We start from the raw sequence: 18159 nt of genomic DNA on the forward strand, positions 1-18159 counted from the left end.
AAATTCTTGGAAACTCTTCAAACAATTTAAAATACATTTAGTATCAACGTACAACTTGGGTTAGAAAACAAAATAGGTTTACTTGATTTGGGTCATCTACTACATCATTGTCCGCAGTCACTGGTCAAAGTGCTTTCAAAGTGGTTATTTTAGAGCCAAATAACCCTGAAACAAAGACAAAACAATAACTGTTTTTTATGCACTAGACATTAGTAATTTAAGAATTCTTCAAGTTGGAGACATCATTCTGGCTGGTATATAATTAAATCATTCCAGAATGTGCCACTAACTTTAGGCTACTCTACCAAAATTGCAGGCTTCTGTGGGAATTTACTGTGGTATAAATTGTTAATCCAAGGCTCCTTCAAACTAATACTGACTATCAATCTCCAAATAAACTACTGTTATCCAAAGCAACAAAGTGAGCCACTAAAACTGATCTGCTAGACACTTGGTGATACAGTGATCATTGGAGGAAACAGGAAAAATATGAAATACAAAACATTTCAATAATTGAAGTTTAAAGAGGAGAACTTTTAGCTTTTCTGTCTGTAGCACAATATTAAAACTCTTATCTTCACATTACTGCATATATGTAGACTATTGGTCTACTAAAAGGAATCACAGCATTAAGTCAATATACACATCCAGTCAAATAGTTGAACAAATAGGTGGAAAAATGCCTGAGACTGCACTTACACTAAGTCTTTGTTTTTAAACCTTAACTATGTTTATTTTTTTTTAAATTTGTTCTAATTAGTTATACATAACAGTAGAATGCACTTTGGCACATCATACATAAATGAAGTATAATTTCTTATTCTTCTGGTTGTACATGATGTGGAATCACATCAATTGTGTAGTCATATAAGTTCATAAAGTAATAATATCAGATTCATTCTACTATTCTTCAAACCCTCATACCCACTCCCCTCCCTTCATTCCCTTCTACCTAATCTAAAGTAACTCTATTCTTCCCTAGCCCCAACCACCCCCATTGTGAATTAGCATTCTCATAGCCGAGAAAACATTCAGCCTTTGGATTTTGGGGGAACTGGCTTATTTTGCTTAGCATATATTCTCCAGCTCCATCCATTTACTGGAAAACATCATATTGTTTTTGTAGACTTAGTAATATTCCATTGTGTATATGTACCACATTTTATTTATCCATTCATCTGCTCTGCTGAAGGACACCTCGGTTGATTCCATAGTTTAGTTATTGTGAGTTGAGCTGCTATAAACACTGATTTGGCTGCATCACTGTAGTAGCCTGATTTTAAGCCCTTTGGGTATAGACCAAGGAATGAAACAGCTGGGTCAAATGGTGGTTCTATTCCAAGTTTTCTGAGGAACCTCCATACTGCTTTCCAGAGTAGTTGCACCAGCAGTGAATGAGTATACCTTGTTCCAACATTTATTGTTGCTTGTATTTTTGATGATTGCCATTCTGACTGCAGTGAGACGAAATTGCAGAGTCCTTTTGATTTTCATTTTTCTAATTGCTAGAGATGTTGAACATTTTTTTTTCATATGTTTATTGATCAACTGCATTTCCTTAGCTATTTATGGATTGTGTTGTTTAGATTCTAGTAATTAGATTCAGCTTGTTTTAAACATGACACGGTTTTGTTTAAGCCATTATGATAAATCTATGTGTATGAGATGGAACACAGTCATGTTGTAAAGATTATGAAATCAAATAAAATAATAACATATTTTATAAGTGTTTGAAAGATCTGAGATGTCTGGGATGTGCCTCCTAACAGGCAAAGCCCCTAGGAATATTATCTGTTTGTAAGGACCTTCAAATCAGCAAAAGGAAAACAGCATAGTGCTCAGCTTTCTATCTCCATGTGGATATTATTTTCAAAAGTCTCAGAAAACGGGGCTGGGGATGTGGCTCAAGCGGTAGCGCGCTCGCCTGGCATGCGTGCGGTCCGGGTTCGATCCTCAGCACCACATACCAACAAAGATGTTGTGTCCGCCGAGAACTAAAAAATAAATATAAAAAAAAAAATTCTCTGTCTCTCTCCTCTCTCACTCTCTCTTTAAAAAAAAAAAAGTCTCATAAAACATCTTACAGAGTAAGAAAGCTCATTGGGGGTAGGCACACAGAATTTGTATTAGAACATTAACAATTTGTATGGAAAAGCGTTGTCAGAAGAATGCTACAGGCAGCCTTTTGATGAAAAGAATAACCTCCGTGGAAAGGCTTGATAAGCTTTAAATCCCGGCTCAACAATTACCTAGACGTGTGACACTAGGAAATGCAATTAAATTCTTGAGGCCATCGTTTCCTTATCCCTAAGTAACAGAAAGTGACGATTTAATGACATAACATGTGTAAAATCCCGGACTGTAGTGCAAGAATAAATGTTATTTTCGATGATCCAATTAGAATTTTATATATTATTTTTATGTACATGTACACGTATAGCCACGGTGGTAATATTTGTCTTGCCTGACCTTTCTAAATCCACCAGTGCTTATACGAGTAAGTGAATATTTAATCTTAGTATTTATTGTTAGAATTCAAAGGTCACTGTCTCCAAGCAACCCTGATCATTGTTTGTTACACTTAAAATATGTATGACTGAAATAGAAAAATATGTATGACTGAAATAGAAATCTTAGGTCTAAATATCACTAAACTCAAATCAAATCAACTAACTGAATCAAAAATACATTTTTAAATGCATTCAATATGTTTTAATTAACTATGACTTCTTCAAGCAGAAGCAAAAATAGGGCACATAAGCTTGTTTTGATATCTTTTCACAAGAAACAAAGCCCATTCACTCAAATTATGTGCATTCAAATACATCTGAGGAGAACATATTTATTACTAGTACATTGACAGTTTCTTCCTAAATCTGAAGGTCAGTGTTTGGTATGGCAAACAATATATCACCCTCAGCAGATATCTAGATATGTGCACGTTGAAGTGAAATTCTGTTTACTTGGTCTTCTGCAAGATTAAAAGGAGTCTGTGTGTCCCCTTAAACCCTGGTGAGTCTATGCTAGTTATTCTCACCTCTAAGCAATGACCAGACATTGGCAACACTAGAAAGGGCATGACATCTAGGAGCCAATACTATGCACATCTAGCACCTGCAGTTGGCCATGATGCTAAATGCATTTCTGGAAATACTGACGGATCCACTAAGTGGGAACTTGTAACACACACACAAAAAAAACCCCTGAAGTTGAAGAGAGGCATATAGAACTAAAGTTGCTAGAACCTTTTGTTTTGTTTGCTTTACTTTCTTTTGTTTGATGAATTAATATTGTATATAGTAAAAATACACATGTAGGCATAATAACATTGTTGCTGTTGCATTGAAATTATAATATTCTCATCAATGTAAAAGTGCTATCATGAAATTATTTATTTTTAAAGCAACTAGATTGTATGATGTATTGATAATCTCATGAAGGGGAAGATCAAGGTGATAACATCCTTGCTCACATTCTTGGTCCATAATGGGGGAGAAGTTGAGATTTCAACATTTCAGGTGTTTCATGCTTGTACAAGTCATGGACATCAGTGTAATTCACCTACCCAAACTATGCAGGGCCTGTCAATGCTCCCTCTATGAATAGTTAACCCCTGTTCTATTTTCCATCATATACTTCAAGACATGACTTCCCCAAAACGCAATGCAATTCAGAAATTTTGTGGTATAGCAAGCTAAAATCCACTACACATATTGCAATTCATCTTTCTAATGCTTTAATCATCAGGTATGTTGACTTCATTTTTAGGTTACTACAACTGAAATCTGACCCATCTATGGAAGATTTATAGTCCCATATTTCAAAATGTTGTGCGAGAGGAGTAGATTCCCAATCTTTTCAATAACTCTTGCAAATTTTCTTATTTGTTTCCTTTGTGAAATTTTCCAGTTTACTCATTTGACCACCTCTGGATGAGGTGTAATGTCCTGGCTTGCTGTTTCTTTCAACAGACATGTTAATTTCTGGAAAATGAAGCCATGTGTAACACACACATACCCAATGCCATCTAGACCTGTGCTAAGTTAGTGGATGAATGGATAGGAGAGTAGATGAGTGGGTTAAAAAAAACCATTTCTTTTTCTTGAAGCTGAAGATAAAATTCTATAGCTCACTTGAATCCACTTTTTATTAAAGTGGATCGTGATTCTAATTGTTTCCCAAATCACCAGAAAGCATCTGGAAACATGTCAACAGGAAGCAGAGACAGACACCACTACCCAGGGACAGAACAGGACCCCCAAAGGCACACCCCAATGAGCCCCTCCCCCAGCCACAGCCACCTGTGTTCAGTTACCACTCATCTCATCCCTATCAGGGGAATAATTCACTGATTGGGTTGTGACTTTCACAGCCCAATCAGTTTACCTCGAAGCCTTCTTGCTTTGTCTCCCACATGAGCTCTGGTGGGGGGTGGGGGGGATCAACTCACATAGGAACAACAACAGAATCTGAGTTGTTCTTTTGGCAGGATTTCATAATTCCACCAATCTTTCCATGACACCTCAGGAAGAGCATCTCATCACTACTGAGGTGATGGAGACACACCAATAGTCTTCCTTGAGGCACAGAGAGTTGCTGGTATAAATGACTTATGCATCCGACTTGGTAATTATAGTAGTTTTATGAAGATGCCTTTTGGACCACTTCTTTTAAATTGTTTTGGATCAATTTGAAATACACTGTTTGCATTTTAAATGATTCTTGGAGTATGGATTAGACTTTGTTTTGTTTTAGGTTTTGTTTTGAACTGTGTCTAGAGCTGGTACACAAAGACTCTCCAAATCAATTAAGTCTATAAAGAGGACAGAGTCTTTTCACTGTGATAGATCAAGAAAAATCCTTTTCTCAGAACATTTTCTAATGAAAGACACAGTACTGTATGCAAGCATCTTGTGTCAAGATGATTGACTTTCAGTTCATTAACCAAAGAGCTGGCTCTTTCTTAAAAGCTCAGCCCACATTCCAGCAAATATTTGATTGCAGAAAACTAGGTGTGAAGATTTAGAGGAAGAATTCATTACTGATATTAAATAAAGTTCAATTCATTTAACAATATACCAGTAAGTTTAAAAATAATGGAAATTAAATGGCACTTCTCAGAATAGGTTTTTTAAAGGATATTTTCTGAACTATTTGTTTCAGTTTTTTTTTTCTTTTTTGTCATGTTTATAACAGAATGTGATTCAACAGAGCTGGTCAGTCAAATTAGTTTTCCACATTATTAATATGAACTGATGAAGTCTTACGAAGTTTGCACACTAAGTTTAGAAGCTCTAAAACTTTCCAGAGACAAGAATTAAAAAAAATAATTTATGTAATTAATGACAGGAAAACATGTATGTCTTTCTTCTTTTTTTTTTTTTTAGATTTCTTTTCACTAGTATATCTTTAACATACCACTCAGCTTGATTAAAATTGAACAAACATTTTTTTTTCTGATTCTAGCCCTCTGCCCCTCATCCTCACAACTCCCCAGGGTACATACTTCAGAAAATTAAAGAATTGCAAATTTTTTCTTTGTCCCTTTCAGAAATAAATGGCCTCTTGCCAGTTTCCAAATCAAAAGTATCATTTTCATGAACTTAGGACCCATTCTTTTGAAATGTAACGGTCAAGAGAGGGCCCTCTCTACTCTGTAGGATCTGACTTCTGTAGTGGCAATCAGCACACCAGATGGACTGATGACAATGATGAACCTCTCCCTAAGTTCTCCAGTACTTCTCCACTAGCTCAACCGAGGACTTAAAAAATTCTCCCATGTTGTTTGGGTAGGAGTTAAGTTCAAGCTCTCTTCCCTATCGCATTAGTCCTGACATTTACTGCCATGCTCTTGAGGAAAACCTCCCTTGCCTGTTTAACGTTTCCCTTTGACATTCATAATTTTATTAAAACAAATTTTTTGTTACCTTTTCTACAATTTCTATTTCCTGCCCTTTTTTATTTTCTATGCAAAACTGAATATGGTAAAGGATTACAAATATGAGGCCTTTAAACCCAAATGGTATGTTTTTCTTCCCTTCTCTCTTTTACAATCAATTAAATGTCTTCTCAGGTCACATGAAACATATTTGTTTACCTGTAGGAGAGATTGTTAAAAATCTGCACAACACATACTTAATACTTGATGTTACAGAAGACAGTTTAGGTGGCACTTAGAAGAGTTGCATTTTATTTTCATTGCCATATATTTAATAATATTTTACACTTAATGTTATATTACTATATTTTTTGTTGTCATAAAAACAAATTGTATTTAAAATATGTGCTCAAGTGTCAGTCCATCTGTGAGAATGATGGTGCAAAGACACCTTCCCACAGGCACAGGACCCTGTGATAGCTCAGATCCTTGGCCATAGGCTGGGAAATTCAACCAAGTAAAAATGAACAACTATTACAAATTTTAAAATACTTCCAGCTTGAATTCTATGTTAAAAATTATTTGCTCATAGGTAAATTTAATAATTGAGGTTATGAGTTTATTAATTTTTCATCTCAATTATTTATAAAAGCCAACTACTGGTCAAAAGTACTCTTCTTCTGGAATGAGAGAGAGAACAACAACAACAAAAAACTATAAAGACAAACTTTTCTGATGATGTCATAATCCAAAGGGCCCAAAACTGTCATCACACCAGATGTACTGCTAAGACACTTTGGAAAGACATTCAATTAATAGAAAGGGAGAATACAATGTGAAGAAACATCAGAATTTATCAACAGAGAAGGGAGGAAAGACAGTCCTGGCAAGAGACCCAGCCCCCAGCTCTGTCCAGGAGCAGAGATGGAACACTGTGGCATTTGGGGACAAGGAGAGGATAGAGCTGTTTTTTGGAATGAAAAAAAATGAGATTAAATCCTCATGCATTGCCAATGACTTTAGAATTAGCTTAGTTTAGATTTATCTTACTTTTTATGGTTTTATAGCTTTTGTTTCCTTTAATTTTTAATTTTTAAATTTCTTCTATATCTCTTATAAAGAGTAATAACCATTTTTATGTAGTTTTGAAATTTTTTGCAATATTATGTGACAGTCTCAGTCTTACATTTAGTATATTAATCATAAAATTTAACTTAGTTTTACCATCTTTAAAACCTCTACATTAAATTGCAATTGACACAAAATAAATCACACCTCATTTTTAAAAGCCACTGACACAATGTATTCATCATCTCAAAGGTTTTCTTGTGCCCCTTTGCAAATCCTCCTTCCCACTTCCCCAGAAAACCCTGATCTGCTTTTGTCCCTGGATTATTTTGCATTTTCTAAAATGTTATGCAAATGAATCATACATTAAACACTTTTTGGCACGTAGGCTTCTTTTCAAAGTGTAACTATTTTGAGATTTACCCACATTCTTAGTACATTACGGGTCCATTTTCTTATTACTGAGTTACAATCCATGGTGAATTCATGCCTCCACGTTCTTTCAAGCGAATGTTGATAGACAGCAAATACATGTGTAATGATCACTGTAGGGCCATGCACTTTCCTCTCTATGCAAATACCCACAAGTGAAGTGACTAAGTCCTAATGTAGGTCAATGTTCACTTATTTAAGTAACTGACAAATTATTTGCCATTTAAGTTTCATTTAAGAGGAGGTGGGTGGGAGTCCCAGATCTTCCATCTCTTCCCATGCGTATTTTAAGCTTTATTCTAGTACGAAAGTGATGTTTTTTTTTCTCTTATTATTGATAGTCAAAGGTTTTTTACATGTTGTGGGTAAACATCGTTCATCAGATTTTCTCCTAGAGTGGGACTTTTTAAAATTCAAGTCAAGTCTTCCAACGGGGAGAAATTTCTAATTGTGATGAATTTAAACGTACAACATTGTATGCAACTTTTGGCCCACACCCATGGACAGTATAATTAGTCCATTTGAAATTGTTCTTCAGCTCACTGATGCTTTGGTCATTTATTTATTGGTGTTCAGCATATGTTCCTAGTGTTTCATTGGGTTGATCCTGTTGCTGTGTCTTCATGAGCTCCATAGCAAAGTCAATCTTCTATTCATTCCATCCAGCATATTTTTTTTTATCTTAGACACACTAAGTTTCATTGGAAAATATAATTGAGTCTTTTTTATACATTCTATGTCTCTACCTATGAATATATAAAATAGAATTATAATTTCTGTTTTGATGTGCTTATCTGCTAATTCTAACATCTGTGTGGGTGCTTGCTGAATGGATTGCAATTCTTGATTTTTCTTCTCATTATGGATTGTATTAAATGGAAAGCTTTTAATTTCTTTTCTTTCTGGAACTTAAAAAAAATCCTTTATATATTAATGAGATTCGTACAGGGATACAGTTACTACTTGGACCAGTTTTACCTTTAGTAATTGTCTGATACAGATGGTTAGGTAGTAACCCAACCTTTTTAATTTCAGGTTTTTTTCCTACTATTGAGGCAAGACTCATCTCTGTTCCCTGCAAGCAGTCTGTGAACATAAAGTCATTTGAGCCAGGCTGGTGGGACTAGGTCCCAATTCAGGTCTTGTGTGAGCACTGGGTTCCATTCCTTGTAACTCAGTGGATCTTCCCCTTATTGGGGGATTTTCTCATGTGCATGCCCTGATCAGACCTCTGTGGATTCCGGAGGAGGACTCTCTGTTATCTAGGCTTCCTCTCCATACACCTTTCTCTCAGGTAGTCTTATCTACCTTTCCAGTTTCCAACTCCAACTTCTGGATTTTCCTTATGAAACTCTCTTATCAATTATGAGAAGGCACAGTGGAGAGAAACAGGAAATAAGGCAATGCCATTTAGGAGCCAGGAGGAGGAACAAAAAAGATAAGCCACCAACACACCATGAATTGAAAAAGATGGCATCATGGTGAACCATGCTTTGGAGTCTTGCAACACACGGTGTGCCCAAAGCTGAGGAGAATGGGAGATTCCTCAGCACACAGCTTCTGTTGAAACACAGGGACCCTTCAGTTTCTCACTTGCTATGTGTTTTCCGACTCTCTTTTTACCTCTTCTCTTCAGTTAGTTCTTTAACTTTCTTTTCTCCTTTTTTATTTTCTATTCAGTTTCTGCTACTGTTTTCCTTCCTCTCCCCTCCAGCATTGCACTTCTGCCAGTGTAAATACCTGAATTGTTTATCTAAATTACAACCCTCTACTGTCGTAATCTATTCATTATCCCATATATATATATATATATATACATGATATATATATATACACACAGACTTTTAAACTAAAGCTGTTGTAATAAATAATTTTATTTGAAATTAGCTTTTCAATATTATGACAGAAGAATAATAAGGCACTTACTATTTTATAAAAGCCTAGAAAGTTGTAAAAATCTTAACTGTGTGCATTAGAAATCCCTCCATAAAAGATTTCATGGGTGCTCTTTCTATTAAAAAAAAGGGAAACATTTCTTTACTCATGATAGCAAATCAATTCTCAGTGCTACTTTAATTTTTTGTCTTTCTTTGACTATACATTTGTCTTATGTCTTGAAAATATTAAAATTTAGAATCCTCTGATAAACCCCACATTTTACATGACATTCAGACAAAGAACATTTTTTGTTTCTTCATAAACTACTGAAAATAAAATGATTTTTTAAAAAAAATATTTTTTAGTTGTAGTTGGACACAATACCTTTATTTTATTTATTTATTTTTATGTGCTGCTGAGGATCGAACCCAGGGCCTTGCACATGCTAGGCGAGCGCCCTACTGCTGAGCCACAATCCCAGCCCCATAAAATGATTTTAAATAATTTGTAGAAATAAAAATAAGGTACAATTAATGAATTTAATTTTTTTCAAATAATTTTATTATTTATTCATTTTTGACCATGTTTGAAAAGAAAGACCATTAATTTTTCCATTATAGAAAATTGTCTTCAAGCAAAGATAGATTTTTTTTTCTGTGCAGTCAGGAGAGAACCCAGGGAATTGTGAGTGATAGGAAAGTACTCTACCCCAAACCCAGATGTCCAGATCCATGGATGACTTTTAAGTAGAGATTGACACAGCCCAGGAAGTGTAGCTGTTATCTTCTTTAAAAACTTGGATTTTGACTTCTAGTCTTCTAATCCCAGAAAATAGATTTTTCATAGCAAAGTGTATGCAGTGATATAAAGTTCCTGGTGCTCCCAGGTTAATCCTCTGAGAATCACGTGGACAGTCTTTTTTTTTCCACCCCACGTGGACTCCCATCTTCCAAGGAGTGTCAGGCACCACATGTTTCAAGTTATTTGTGCTGTGAGCTTAGCCTTCAGTGACTGGAACAGTTTCCCCTCCTCTCTCACTGGCTCACTCTTATGATTTTATTTTCCCAGTGAATTTTTGGTCAATCAATGATTACCAAACCATGGTGGGTTGAAAGTAGTCATAGTGAGGTATTTTATTATAAAAATAAGTTTATTCTATAAACTTTTAAATGCTTTGAATTTTTAAAAATAAATTGCACAAGAGCCTTTAATGTACACACAAATTCTTAAGGAGTTGGTAGAATCATTGTGATATTTCTGTTCATGTGGCAGGTACTGAACTTGTCTGTTACACACATATTTTAAATATTTTGGTACATTTTGAAAGGAATATTAACTAGCAAGATGGAAAGTAAGTGCAATAGAATGTAAGATTGAAATTCATGGGTGGAAATGCAGACTTTGAAGAGAGTTACATATGTTCCTGTTCCCTTAGGCAACTTATGCTAACTCAGCAAGCAGTAGAAGGCAGATGGATCATGTAGACAATGAACTTGGTAGAATTCTGGTGTTTGAAGTTTTGACAAAGACAGACTATTATCAAATAATGAATTTGTCAGGGAAATCTTCATCATTAGATATATGTTCCTTCAATTTGGGGAAAGAAATCAAATTATATCACAATTATTATACACCATTAAAATGTTTGGATTAACCTTACAATGTTCTTAAATCTGTGGGTTTTGGAGCATGTGTACAAGCCACATTAATTGCTATGCCATCTTATTTGCTAAATGGAGAAGCTGTGTTTATTTCAACTACATCTTCTTGAACAAAATGTTACCTCTTTCTCCTAAAAATTTGCTAAAAGTATTTGTTATCAGGTTTAAAAATGTCCCTGGTGTTGAATTTACAAACTGGTTGGACACAGAAAAAAAAAATATTTATTTTAAGAATTACATTTTTTGGTAATTTTTTTAATAGTTTATGACAATCTGAACAAAATGAAAATTTTTTCTTCTTTTGTAGCCTCATCTTTATTCTTATATTGGATCTCTAATTTTTCAGTCAGGGCAGCATTCAGAATTTTGCTGTCATATAAAACAAGCCTGTAACATTCTATTTTTCCATTTCTGTTTATACTCAATTTTTTAATGATTTTTATGTTTTCTACTAACTTCATGAACTAATTTGTTTTAAGATGAAGCTTAAAATTAATTAAAATATGATTTCTTATCTAGGTGAGATTACTTTATTTAAATGGTGCATTCCCAACATATGCTTTGAATCTAAGAGAAATAGTTGACTTTCAGAAGAAATATTGTAAAAATGTAAAGAACAACTAAAAAAGAAAAAAAATTATCTAGTTTGGTTTCAATTATAATGAGATTGATATATAACCTTGAAATAATAGATATAGTCTCCAGTACTTAGTATTCTGAGAGGTACTTGGAATAAAGTGAGATTTTATCATTTCAATCTTAAAATTACCCAAATAAATTTTGGAATAAAACATGAAAATATAATTATCAGTTACATTATTTTTTTTCTTTCTCTATTAAGCAAAAGTCGTTTAAATATATATGGAATTGAAAATGATAAATTTAATGATTCCTGTTTTAAAATTCTGAGAGTGTTTTGGGGTTTTAGTTATTGTATTTCTCTCCTATTTTGTGCACTTGCTCTACAGCAATGAATAACTTGTATACCATTAAATCATTATAAGTACTACAGATAACATGCTTTGGCCAATTAATAAAATGGGTGCCTCAACTGTCAAAAAATTATCTAGAATTTGTTCAAGATTTCAAGTGTCAAAAATTGTCTTTCTTTCATCGGATTATGCCTAATTTTCCCTTGGTAATGTCGTTTCTGAATCCATACTTTCAGATATTTTCTTGGCTGTGAATGACTCTGCTCTGCACTTTCACTGCTCCCTGGGATTTGGAACTTGATTCTTTTGTCTCCTTTAGGTCTGCTTGCCTTCCAAACTCAGCATCTTCCATTGTCTCAGATAGCCACTCCTGTCTCCAAGATGAAGTTCTTTGACTCCTCTTCCCTGTACTACTTCAGATGATATATTTTTGGACCCGAATTGGCTCTGTATACACAGAGATAAAAATTTAAACACTCTTGGTCTTTGAAATCTCATAATTTTATGTGAAATAATGTTTATATAATAATAATAATAATAATATAACCTGAGGAAATGCAAATTTGATATTGGCTATTAAGAAGTATATGCCCTGAATGCACCCCCCCATCTTTACACACTTATTAACTCAAGGTTAAGTGAGTACACTTGAAGGATAATAATAAATGGTGTCTTTGTAGTTCATGTTCATTGTTCTTCCAGTATCATTTTATAGAAACTGGAAATAGAAAATATTCGATTGTTGCGATGCCTAACTGAATACCACAAATTTTATTTTGATTTATAACTCAGAGGATAAAATCATTTTATTACTCTGTTATTTTCATATTGAAAAACTAGATCTAATATCAGAAGTCATTGTTATAATGAAAATATGTTCATATGTGAATACATTAAATAAGCATATCAAAGAGAAGGCATCCGCTGTACTTCAACTTAATTCAAAAGACAATTTGCTGGTTATATTATGTATTGAAATAGATAAATATCATCTAAACTCATGTTTTGACAGGAAATTTAAAAAGAAACCCTCTATTCTATAATCACCCATGACAAGATTCTTATGTATTTTCCAGGATTGGCATTTAAATGTTTTATAATTCAAAAGCTTCACTTTGCTGCTTCCTAACAGCAACTCTGTAAGGTCTCTCCACAACTCCATCAGAGGATGAAGGGAAGGCAGGCAGAGCAGGGTGAGGAAGAGTCAGCTGCGACCAACAAGGAATGCATCCTTCTCACTTCCTTGAAGATTTCTAATTCTAGAATGGATTTCACATTTTAAAGTTCACCTGAAATCAGGTGGAACCAAAACAATTTACAAATATAAAAGCTTAATACTTGAACACAAGATCTATTTCCTGTGTATGTGTAGGCATTCAGGCAGGTATTTCTGTATATCAACAAAGCTTATATATAATAACTGACAAATGTTCTTTCCTTTTTATAAAAGTCTTTTATTTTTTCTAAAACCACACTAGATTATTATTACTCTTCATCACATACAAATAAGTGAACAGAAATAGAAGTCATTGCTCTCTAAAAAGATAATTTTATTTATGTATTATCTTCTACTGACTTGCTTATTTACCACCTCAATATCTTGAGAAATAGACAAGTTCCTTAAGGTTACTTCAGCCTGTTCCCACGAATTTGTTATTTCCATTTCTTTAACTGCTCCCATTACTTGATTGATTCAATTTCAAGTGTCATTTAAAGTCCTCTTTTCCCCTTAGTGCAGGGAAGATCTGGTGCTTGAGTGGATGGATCAGAGGTGGCCCGCTAGGTTTGATGTCTGGAGGTTGTGGTTGGGAGCTCTTCTCCCAGAGGAGAAAATGATGTCCCCAGCTGGCTACCAACGTGAGCTCCTAGTTATTTCCCACACTGGTCATAACTGCTCTTAGTTTTGATGTATCTTCCTTAATGTGTTGCTCACTTTCTGGACAAGATATTTTAATTCTGAATCTCTTTGAGCAAGATCTACTTTACATTAAAAATAACTTGTGTTACCCTTGCCATACCAACTACAGCTCTTTCCACTTTCAGCTCTCTCAAACTTCTTAAGCCCCTGTTCTGTGTCTCAGGTACTGCTAGTCCAATGGCTGACTAATGTGAATCAAAACATATTCCCATCAGCTTGATTTAGCTGAAGGGATTATATGATGTCATTGTCATTCAGATTTTTCTGAAGAAGAAAGAGTGGAGTGGGTCACCTACTCAACATTATGTGTTTCCCCAAATGAATGCACTGGCCACTGTTCCTTTTTTAGCCCTTTTTTCTGCTGAGGGAGGACTGAATTGTCATGTTTAATCAAGCCATTCTGGGTATGGCTGTACCTTCAGCTCTTTGCTCTGTGAACTTGGATTGTGGGGCTGCCTAAAATCCTGCCAACATCCAATTAAAAGTGATGCTGGAAATTTCTATTGACCCAATTGGACTAAAGTTCTTTGAAATCATTGATTGCTTTCTAATAATATTTGTATCCTTGAGGTGACAATTTGGGAAAAGCATATATATTGTTAAATGTTTAATAGAAGATAAAGATGTTTAGATCATTTCAGAACCTTGGTGGACTAATGCATTTTTCTTTGTTGATGTCATGAATTTCATGTACTGTGAGCATTTGTTTTTATTTTAAAGATTCAGAACAATAGGACTCTAAACAGCTTTAAAATTCAAAAATATGTGACCAAATATTTGGATGGATAATTCTATGAGGATAAAATTATAACAAGCAAGATGGACTATTTTTTGAAAGAAATAACCAAGAGCAAGAAACTAAAATCACAAAAAATGCACTAGTTTATTTCATCATAAAAAGATATGCAACTAACCACTTGCTAAGTAACAATGATTTTTCCAAACATAAACAACACATATACTGTATCTAATATTTAATATAAGAATGGTTAAAATCATAAAGCAGATGCAGTCTCTTATTCTAGGATGTATTATATGTCTCAGTTGTTGAATATACATTAAGGCTGTTAGCATCTTCACTGTGTAAAATCAAACAAAGATGGAACATCCAAACTAAAGAGGGGACAAATGTATGATATGAGAAGATGGAGTAAAATTAATTGTATTAGTTATTTGAAGTAGTTTAGAGGGCTGTACAAAGGGATTTAACATAATCATCTCAATGGGTATAAAAATATTTAGCAAAGTCGAACAGCCTTTCTTGAGATGACAACAAATTAGATATACTAGAATTATCTCAAAATATTCACATAAAAAGCCCAGTTAAAAGGCACACTGATGACATTATATTTAATGATAAGCAAATTGAAAGCTTTCACTCTAATATATGGAAAAAATCCAGGGTGTTTAGTTGTTACATTTCAGTTCAACATTGTGCTAGAGATTGCCATCAGGGCAACAGAGCAAGAAAACTAAAGTCATTTGGACTGGAAAAGAAGGGGTAAATTCTCTGTTAAGGACAAAATGTTCATATGCATATATACTTGTATGAAATAGATGTATATTTATATGTATTTTTTACATATATCTTTATAAACATATGAAAATTCTAAGGAATTCACTGAAAAGCAATCATAACTAATAAAACAATGCATCATGATTGCAGGTTCTAAGACACAATAATAATAATAATAATATAATAAATCAAGCAAGTGAAAAGAAAATCCACAGAATAAAAAAATTTGCAAATCATATATGTTAAGGAACTTGCATCTAAAAAGTATAGAATAGTCATAACTCAAAAATAAATGCAAACAGGGTTGTTTGTAATAAAAGGAATATGCATTTAAATAAACATTTCTGCAGCAAAGGAGACAAACAGCAAGTAAAATCTCAATGTCATTAACTTACAAGGAAATACAACTCAAAACCATAATGTGTTGCCATTTCACACACTCTGAAATGGTGATAATCAATATGATAAAGGATAAATGAGAATGTGGAGAAATCAGAATTCCCATACACCCACTGTTAGGAATGTAAAATGTGTATGTAGCCCCTTGGAAGGCAATGTGAAATTTCCTCAAAATATGAGTCTTACATGCTCAGAAAATCCTGAGTGTTTACTCAGGAAGTATGGGAATACCTGTTCACACCGAAAGTTGAACATTAATGTTCCTAACATCACTGTTCCAAGTGGCCACAAGAAAGCAACAACATCAGATGGTGAGTGGATAAGTAGATGTGATATGTGGGTAAGATGGCAGCTTTTTATAAAAAGAAATAGAGTGGTGACATTCTACAATGTGTCACCACTGGATACATACATTACTGAATGAACCTTGAAAACATTGCTAAGTGAAAGAAGCCAGCGACAATTACCACATACCACATGGTTCCATGCAGAGGTAGTCCCTGACTTAGGAGGGTTTCACTTCCAATGTTTTAAAGCTACAGTGGTGTGAAAGTGATATGAATTCAGTAAACACTGTACTGTGGATTTTGAACTTGGACCTTCTCCTTCGCCTGCTAGTGATATGTAATATGATGCTTTTTTTGTGGTGCAAGGCAGCAGCAGCAAACCTGAACTCCAAGTCAGCCAGATGAGCATGAGGGTTAACAACAATATTTGCTACAGTAAACTGTATTGCTGAGCTACAAGGTTCAATAGAGTAGGTAAAATATATTTTTAAATTTACTATGCATCAATGTATGATGGGATTATTGGGACATAATCTATTATAAATTGAAGGGGATCTGTATGTGAAAAGTCCAGAATAAGTAACTATAGAGAGGTATAAAGTAGACTAGTGGTTGTCTGGGGGAGGGAGGTACAAGATCATAGAGTGGTCAGGAAAATAAGAGACAGATTTCTTCCTGGAATAAAACAAACAAACAAATAAAAAACAAAAATAAAACAACCCCCCCCCAAAGCCAAAACATTCTAAAATGAGGTTATGATGATGATTGTATAACATGGAGATTATCTAGTAAAAATAATGAATCAAAGCATTTAATTAGGTGATTTACATAGAATGCATGCTATATATCAATAGAGTGGTTTAAAATAAAAGAAACGAAAGGGGAAAAAAGATATTGCTAGCATTACCACTAAGGAGGTGAGAATGTATTGTCAATGCATGAGCTTAGTGCCCGGCTTGGCACGTTATGTCCTACTACTTAAAATGCCTCATTAGATGTTCTATAATCAGTTTACCATGTAAAAATTCAAACTCATTGTGGTTATCATAATTCATGACAGAAAATAATTTAAAAGGGAAGTGAATGTACCTTTTTGTTTGAAGTAAAAGGTAAGTAAGTCTAAATGAATTATTGGACATCTGCTTGCTCAGCCTTTGGAAGAGGTCTGGGGCCCTTTGCATAACTTGGGTGAAGAAGATAGGTTTATATGCACAACAGTTTAGGATTGCTAACACTGTGCTCAGTAAGCACTCTGGAATCACACTATAAAATTTCCCAAATTAAGGGCATTCCGAAAGTATGGCATATAGACAGAAAATTTTGAGAATATGATTATGCTGTGGTTCAACACAAGTAACCTATAATTTAGATGGTTGACTTGAGAGAATATTCAGTGGAATAATTGCCTTTGGCTAGATGCATAAAGTGACATTATGTGTGAATGGGGGCATCTTGCCATTTCCTTATTCATGGGGAATTTGAGCCAAGTCCACATTTCCCCATTTTGATTAACCATGATGAATAACTGAGAATCATCCTCAGCAGTCAGCTTTGAGCATTACTTCAGCTATCCAGAATTGCTGCAGAACAAACTTCAGGTAACTTTTATGATCATGACAATGAATGAAGTAAAACTTTTGATTGCACAAATAATCTTTCTGGTAGTCTTCTTTGACTAGTTAAGAGGGCAAGTTTCTTATATACTAATAGTAAACTATAAAAAACGTTAAGTATTTCTGCCAATTACTTTGGCTGAACTTGACATTTGAAAGATTATTTAAAAAGGACAATGGTTAAGGGGGACTGGTATGCCATCCTTACTGATTCCTTCAGTATTAATCTTGGAGTCCAGCTGAACAGCTTGGATTCACGTGGACTGGATTCCAGCATGTGTTTACTGCAATGCCCCAAAGATGCTAGAACCAGCTGCCCAGCTGTCATAATTCAGTATGACAAGACATGGGCTTGACAATCACGAAGGTAGTTTATGAGAGCTGTTCATTTATAATATTATATCCCCAGAGAAAGCATCACAGAGGTGTGGCAAACTGTAATCACCCAAAAGACAAAAAGAATCTTCTCCTCAAATGTAGCTTAAATGCAAGGATTTATTTAAGTCTGAAATTCCTGGAGCAATTGTGGACATTCTTTAAACTTTCAGAAATGGGTTATCTCTCACTGACTCTTCCA

This window comes from Ictidomys tridecemlineatus, chromosome 13 (genome assembly GCF_052094955.1).
Source record: "Ictidomys tridecemlineatus isolate mIctTri1 chromosome 13, mIctTri1.hap1, whole genome shotgun sequence".
NCBI classification, from domain to species: domain Eukaryota; kingdom Metazoa; phylum Chordata; class Mammalia; order Rodentia; family Sciuridae; genus Ictidomys; species Ictidomys tridecemlineatus.